The sequence below is a fragment of the Chlorocebus sabaeus genome, chromosome 24 (assembly GCF_047675955.1).
Source record: "Chlorocebus sabaeus isolate Y175 chromosome 24, mChlSab1.0.hap1, whole genome shotgun sequence".
NCBI lineage: Eukaryota > Metazoa > Chordata > Mammalia > Primates > Cercopithecidae > Chlorocebus > Chlorocebus sabaeus.
In genome coordinates this window covers 21,180,427-21,187,962 of record NC_132927.1, presented here as the reverse complement: position 1 = coordinate 21,187,962, position 7,536 = coordinate 21,180,427, and the positions used below count along the sequence as shown (strand labels likewise).

Below are 7,536 nucleotides of genomic sequence, written 5' to 3'. Positions count from 1 at the left end.
AGGAGATAAAGAAACTTTTTAAGATGATGGCTATGTTCATTAACTTGATCATGCTCCTTGTGCCCTGGTTGTATTTAACTCTTCTTTGAGCAGAAAGACTATCTTGTCAATCTGGTCATCAGGATACACACACACACACACACACACACACACACACACACACTCTTAGCAAAATTTCTACCCTAAATATGTACAGTTTCTTGCATGACAGTAATACCTCAGTTAATGTGTTAAAAATAAAAATATTAGCGTAACAATAACGAGCTTATATAGAGATATACCTTTTAATACTACATCACTAATTGTTTACATAATTGAGAGACAATTCATGGGTCTTTCACATTTCTGCACATCTTCTGAGCAGAGGCCCTGACTGCCTTTATTCCAGGCTATCTTATCAATGATGATTATATAGTGAAAAGCCTTGGAAGATAGAGATAATATCTCCTTCTTAAACAAAGGGCAGATTTATTTACTGTCTGGTATGAAAAAGATAATGTCTCCTTTTGGGGCAGGCATGCTTATTGTCCATTTTAAAAGATCAGATTTCCTGGCTGGGCGCGGTGACTCATGCCTGTAATCCTAGCTCCTTGAGAGGCAGAGGCCAGTGGATCTTGAGGTCAGGAGATCGAGACCATCCTGGCTAACACGGTGAAAACCTGTCTCTACTAAAAACACAAAAAATTAGCTGGGCATGGTGGCAGGCGCCTGTAGTCCCAGCTAGGGTGTTGGCGGGGGGAGGGCGGTGGGGGGAGGCTGAGGCAGGAGAATCGCTTGAACCTGGGAGGTGGAAGTTGCAGTGAGCTGAGATTGTGCCACTACACTCCAGCCTGGCAACGAAGTGAGACTCCATCTCAATAAATAAATAAATAAATAAGCAAAAGATCTGGGTTTCCTAAGCTTGGAGTTTCTCTCCTATAATGCAAAATGCAATTCACAGCATGTGCCTTCTTGACGATACCCTTAAGATGAGGTTTAGGAATGTGATGCAAACGCTCATACTCTAGATACTTCAATATCGGCAATAGCTTTGAGGAATATACTGAACTTTGTCTGTGAGGCAGGAGTCTTACCTTTCTCATCAGTCTCCATGAAACTATGGGTGCCTTTCTTGTTAGCTTTTGTGTATGGTAAAATTTCAGACCCTTCTAAGTCCTTGATAGTTTTGATGATGAGCATGGGATGCAGAAAGAGTCATGAGTTTCTGGAATAGGAAGAATGAGATCCTTATGGTTGGTTTAAGGCAATGCCATGTGCTAATAGCAGACATTTGACCAAACTATATGATCAACAGGACAATTAATAATCTTGTACTTTAATGGGTATTAGGACGAATTTGGGAGGGTGTTGCAGTCTGAGAACTCAGAAGTAAATTCAAAGGCAGCTGTCTGAATGGTGCCCTGGTTGTATCTAACTCTCCTCTGGACAGGAAGACTATCTTGTCAATCTGGTGGTCAGGCTCAAGTCCACCCCACTGTAACAAGTATTATTAATATTTGCCCTGGGGAGACCAGAGGGTTCTTACGTCTATGTGATAATATTTATAGAAAAACACTACTACTGAGTGTCAAGGAGGAAAATTTGAAACCACATGGACAGAAACCAGGCAAATGGCTAGCATTTGCTTGATTTACTCCAGAGATGAGGGGTAGGGTATATAATGCTTGTTTAAAAAGAATGGCAACCAAAATGCCATCATATGACTTTGTGCCTTCTGCAGTCTATCATCCGAATCTTAGACCCATTTAGAGATGAAAATAAAGTCTTCTGACTTTTCTTTCTTTTTTTAAAAAAAATTATTCGAGGTTATTGTAAGAGATTCTTGAGCTTCTTTGAGATTTTTTGGAGACAAACTCCTGTGGGAAGTCATAGATGAGGGATTAACAAGTACTTGAGGTTTTACTGATTCAAATTGGGTTTATGATGCTGATGAAGGTGACCCACTGAAGAATGAGAAACTAAACCAATTTCTTAGATAAATTTTATGGTTAGTCCTGCAGCCCTGGAACACTCCCCTAGTTTTTGTATGGAAACTTAAAAGAATTCAAGAGAGTGTTATTTTGGTAGTGGTGCTTGCAGATGCTCCAGATTTAGGTGAATTCCTTAAAAAAGTTGTGTCAGGCTTGAGTTGGGCAAAGGGCATAACCCTTGCACCCCCAGCGAGAATGTGGTGTAGCTGTGGTTGTTATATCCAGGGGTCTCTAATACTGAAATTGATGCTGCTAGCCATAAGAATCTTGCCAATTGATACAGAATTTTAGTCAGAATGAAAACATTAGAAGTTCATTCTGTTGAGTCATGAACTATGAGCTGGGCTACCCCACTTTTCCCCTTTGCATCTTTTCATAAAGCCCTTACCTCACTTCTTGCCCCCTCCCGACTCCTCTGTAGCTTCTTTATGCAGAAAGATGAATAGGGGTGAGGCTGAGGTCTCCCCATCCTTAAGAGGGATCAAAGGACATATTCACCTAGCTAAGTATGCTAGAGAACTTCAGGGAGAGAGATTTGAACTTGTATGACCCTCTTGGATACAGGTGTCCATGTCATTATTCTACCTGGTCTTGAGTTGGGAGGGAAGCCCAGGTTCAACTTATCTGACTGGGCAAAGTTTACAGTGGGGTAAGAGACACTAATGTAAGTTTACAGTTGGTAGGGTCCGTTGGAAAAATTCAATGTACTGCTTTTGTTGCTTCTATATTTAAATATATAGTAGAAATTGATGTGAATATGCTTGTACCTTCTGTTCCAAAGGGAATTCGGATCAGGAAGAGCTATCCATAGGAAAGTAATAGTACTTTTGGGATTCCACAAACTGGATGACCTCCTCGAGCTATAGTCTCAGTGACTAATGATTTTTCCATCTTGAGCCTCTGGCAAAGGGAGGCAGCTTCCACCTGAGGCACCCTTGGGGCTTTACTTTAGATGCATCACTTCACTTATATTGACACCATGCACACTCTTTTTTTTTTATTTTTATTTTTCATTATACTTTATGTTCTAAGGTACATGTGCACAACATGCAGGTTTGTTACCCATGTATACATATGCCATGTTTGTGTGCTGCACCCATTAACTCGTCATTTACATTAGGTTTATCTCCTAATGCTATCCCTCTCTGCTCTCCCCACCCCACAACAGGCCCTGGTATGTGATGTTCCCCTTCCTGTGTCCAAGTGTTCTCATTGTTCAATTCCCACATATAAGTAAGAACATGCGGTGTTTGGTTTTCTGTTCTTGTGAGAGTTTGCTAAGAATGATGGTTTCCAGCTGCATCCATGTCCCTACAAAGGACATGAACTCATCCTTTTTTATGGCTGCATAGTATTCCATGGTGTATATGTGCCACATTTTCTTAATCCAGTCTGTCATTGATGGACATTTGGGTTGGTTCCAAGTCTTTGCTATTGTGAATAGTGCCGCAATAAACATACATGTGCATGTGTCTTTATAGCAGCATGATTTATAATCCTTTGGGTATATACCCAGTAATGGGATGGCTGGGTCAAGTGGGATTTCTAGTTCTAGATCCTTGAGGAATTGCCACACTGTCTTCCAGAATGGCTGAACTAGCTTACAGTCTCACCATCAGTGTAAAAGTGTTCCTATTTCTCCACATCCTCTCCAGCACCTGTTGCTTCCTGACTTTTTAATGATTGCCATTCTAACTGGTATGAGATGGTATCTCATTGTGGTTTTGATTTGCATTTCTCTGATGGCTAGTGATGAGCATTTTTTCATGTGTCTGTTGGCTGCATAAATGTCTTCTTTTGAGAAGTGTCTGTTCATATCCTTCTCCCACTTTTTGATGGGGTTGTTTGTTTTTTTCTTGTAAATTTGTTTGAGTTCTTTGTAGATTCTGGATATTAGCCCTTTGTCAGATGAATAGATTGCAAAAATTTCTCCCATTCTGTAGGTTGCCTGTTCACTCTGATGGTAGTTTCTTTTGCTATGCAGAAGCTCTTTAGTTTAATTAGATCCCATTTGTCAATTATGGCTTTTGTTGCCATTGCTTTTGGTGTTTTAGACATGAAGTCCTTGCCCATGCCTATGTACTGAATGGTATTGCCTAGGTTTTCTTCTAGGGTTTTTATGGTTTTAGGTCTAACATTTAAGTCTCTAATCCATCTTGAATTAATTTTTGTATAAAGTTTAAGGAAGTGATCCAGTTTCAGCTTTCTACACATGGCTAGCCAGTTTTCCCAGCACCATTTATTAAATAGGAAATCCTTTCCCCATTTCTTGTTTTTGTCAGGTTTATCAAATATTAGATGGTTGTAGATGTGTGGTATTATTTCTGAGGGCTCTGTTCTGTTCCATTGGTCTACATCTCTGTTTTGGTACCAGTACCTTGCTGTTTTGGTTACTGTAGCCTTGCAGTATAGTTTGAAGTCAGGTAGCGTGATGCCTACAGCTTTGTTCTTTTTGCATTGAGTTGTCTTGGCAATGCGGGCTCTTTTTTGGTTCCATATGAACTTTACAGTAGTTTTTTCCAATTCTGTGAAGAAAGTCATTGGTAGCTTAATGGGAATGGGATTGAATCTATAAATAACCTTGGGCAGTATGGCCATTTTCACGATATTGATTCTTCCTATCCATGAGCATGGTATGTTCTTCCATTTGTTTGTGTCCTCTTTTATTTCATTGAGCAGTGGTTTGTAGTTCTCCTTGAAGAGGCCCTTCACATCCTTTGTAAGTTGAATTCCTAGGTATTTTATTCTCTTTGAAGCAATTGTGAATGGGAGTTCACTCATGATGTGGCTGTCTGTTTTCGGTGTAAAAGAATGCCTGTGATTTTTGCACATTGATTTTGTATCCTGAGACTTTGCTGAAGTTGCTTATCAGCTTAAGGAGATTTTGTGCTGAGACTATGGGGTTTTCTAAAGATACAATCATGTCATCTGCAAACAGGAACATATTGACTTCCTCTTTTCCTAATTGAATACCCTTTATTTCTTTCTCCTGCCTGATTGCCCTGGCCAGAACTTCCAACACTATGTTGAATAGGAGTAGTGAGAGAGAGCATCCCTGTCTTGTGCCAGTTTTCAAAGGAAATTCTTCCAGTTTTTGCCCATTCAGTATGATATTGGCTGTGGGTTTGTCATAAATAGCTCTTATTATTTTGAGATACGTTCCATCAATACTGAATTTATTGAGAGTTTTATCATGAAGGGCTGTTGAATTTTGTCAAAGGCCTTTTCTGCCTCTATTGAGATAATCATGTGGTTTTTGTCTTTGGTTCTGTTTATATGCTGGATTACATTTATTGATTTGTGTATATTGAAACAGGCTTGTATCCCAGAGATGAAGCCCACTTGATCATGGTGGATAAGTTTTTTGATGTGCTGCTGGATTCGGTTTGCCAGTATTTTATTGAGGATTTTTGCATCAACGTTCATCAAGGATATTGGTCTAAAATTGTCTTTTTTTTGGTTGTGTCTCTGCCAGGCTTTGGTGTCAGGATGATGTTGGCCTCATAAAATGAGTTAAGGAGGATTCCCTCTTTTTCTATTGATTGGAATACTTTCAGAAGGAATGGTACCAGCTCCTCCTTGTACCTCTGGTAGAATTCGGCTGTGAATCTGTCTGGTCCTGGACTTTTTTTGATTGGTAGGCTATTAATTATTGCCTCAATTTCAGAACCTGTTATTGGTGTATTCAGGGATTTAACTTCTTCCTGGTTTAGTCTTGGGAGAGTGTATGTGTCCAGGAATTTATCCATTTCTTCTAGGTTTTCTAGTTTATTTGCATAGAGGTGTTTGTAGTATTCTCTGATGGTATGTCTGTGGGGTTGGTGGTGATATCCCCTTTATCATTTTTTATTGTGTCTATTTGATTCTTCTCTCTTTTCTTCTTTGTTAGTCTTGCTAGCGGTCTGTCAATTTTGTTGATCTTTTCAGAAAACTAGCTCCTGGATTCATTGATATTTTGAGGGGTTTTTTGTGTCTCCATCTCCTTCAGTTCTGCTCTGATCTTAGTTATTTTTTGCCCTCTGCTAGCTTTTGAATGTGTTTGCTCTTGCTTCTCTAGTTCTTTTAATTGTGATGTTAGGGTGTCAATTTTAGATTTTTCCTGCTTTCTCTTGTGGGCATTTAGTGCTATAAATTTCCCTCTACACACTGCTTTAAATGTGTCCCAGAGATTCTGGTATGTTGTGTCTTTGTTCTCATTGGTTTCAAAGAGCATCTTTATTTCTGCCTTCATTTCATTGTGTACACAGTAGTCATTCACGAGCAGGTTGTTCAGTTTCCATGTAGTTGTGTGGTTTTGATTGAGTTTCTTAGTCCTGAGTTCTAGTTTGATTGCACTGTGGTCTGAGAGACAGTTTGTTTTAATTTCTGTTCTTTTACATTTGCTGAGGAGTACTTTACTTCCAACTATGTGGTCAATTTTGGAATAAGTGTGATGTGGTGCTAAGAAGAATGTATATTCTGTCGATTTGGGATGGAGAGTTCTGCAGATGTCTATTAGGTCTGCTTCTCTTCTTGCTTCATAAAAATATGGAATGCTTCACGAATTTGCATGTCATCCTTGCGCAACGGCCATGCTAATCTTCTCTGTATCATTCCAGTTTTAGTATGTGTGCTGCCAAAGTGAGCACCATGCACACTCTTTTTGAAAGCACCTGTTGCCTTGCTACTGTGGTCTTATAAAAACTGATGGCCTGAACTTTAGAGGGCTTTTGACTCTCTATCCTGATATTCCCATTTTGGGGTGAATGAACTCAGATTCAACGACTATTAAGGTGAGAAGGGTTTCACAAGTCTGATTTGTCTAAAGGAAATGATATTTTCAAGACTGTAATCAGTCTGGATAACATCTTGGCTTTATGTGAAAAAGTGGCAGCTATCCCTTTGTGGGATGGGCCCTTAGCTGTTCAGCCTGAGCACCAGCTATAATAGAACTGGAAATGGACATAAATATTCTGCACAGTGGGCAGAACTCAAGGCTTTTCTCTTGCCTCTGGCCAATACTCCCCTTGACTAACCTTATTATATATTTACCAGCTGTAGGTTGTAACCAATGTCCTAGCTGCTGGTGTAGAAAAATTATGGCTGGCAAATTCAAGACACACCTCTTTGGACCTGGGAAGTTATGGAAACAAATTGTAGCTGCTGTTGAAACTGTCTGGGTCCCTCACCAGGTGCCCATGATAAGGGCTCATTCTCTGATATAAACAGCTGGAATTACACTTTTGATCAAGTTTGCTCTGCCCAGATTGCTGTCAGTGCTTCCTGGATCCATCATTACCCTGGGCATGGCAACACATTCACCATCATAGATTGGGCACAAAGTAAAGGACTCTATGTTTCTGATGCAGAGGATATTTCTGCATAGAAAACTTGTAACTCCTGCCAAAAGTTCAGCCATTTGTCCTCCAGTAAGGGAAGACACAACACATGGAATTGGAGCCCCCACCCACTTCTGGCAGACTGACTACATCTTCGAGGTATATAATGTTGCCTTCCTGCTTTTAACACTTTTTCAGATTATGAAAATGCTTTTTGTGTCTGATTAGCTGGCTCTGGCCAACTATTG

The 7,536-nt window shown here is 39.9% G+C and overlaps 1 non-coding gene across 1 annotated transcript; it reads right to left on the bottom strand.

Moving 5' to 3' along the window:
* Positions 1-6,491: 6,491 nt before the first annotated feature.
* LOC119619219 (U6 spliceosomal RNA) lies at positions 6,492-6,598 on the bottom strand. Its single transcript, XR_005235637.2, has one exon. It is a non-coding gene; the product is annotated as a U6 spliceosomal RNA (small nuclear RNA).
* Between the last annotated feature and the right edge of the window lie 938 nt (positions 6,599-7,536).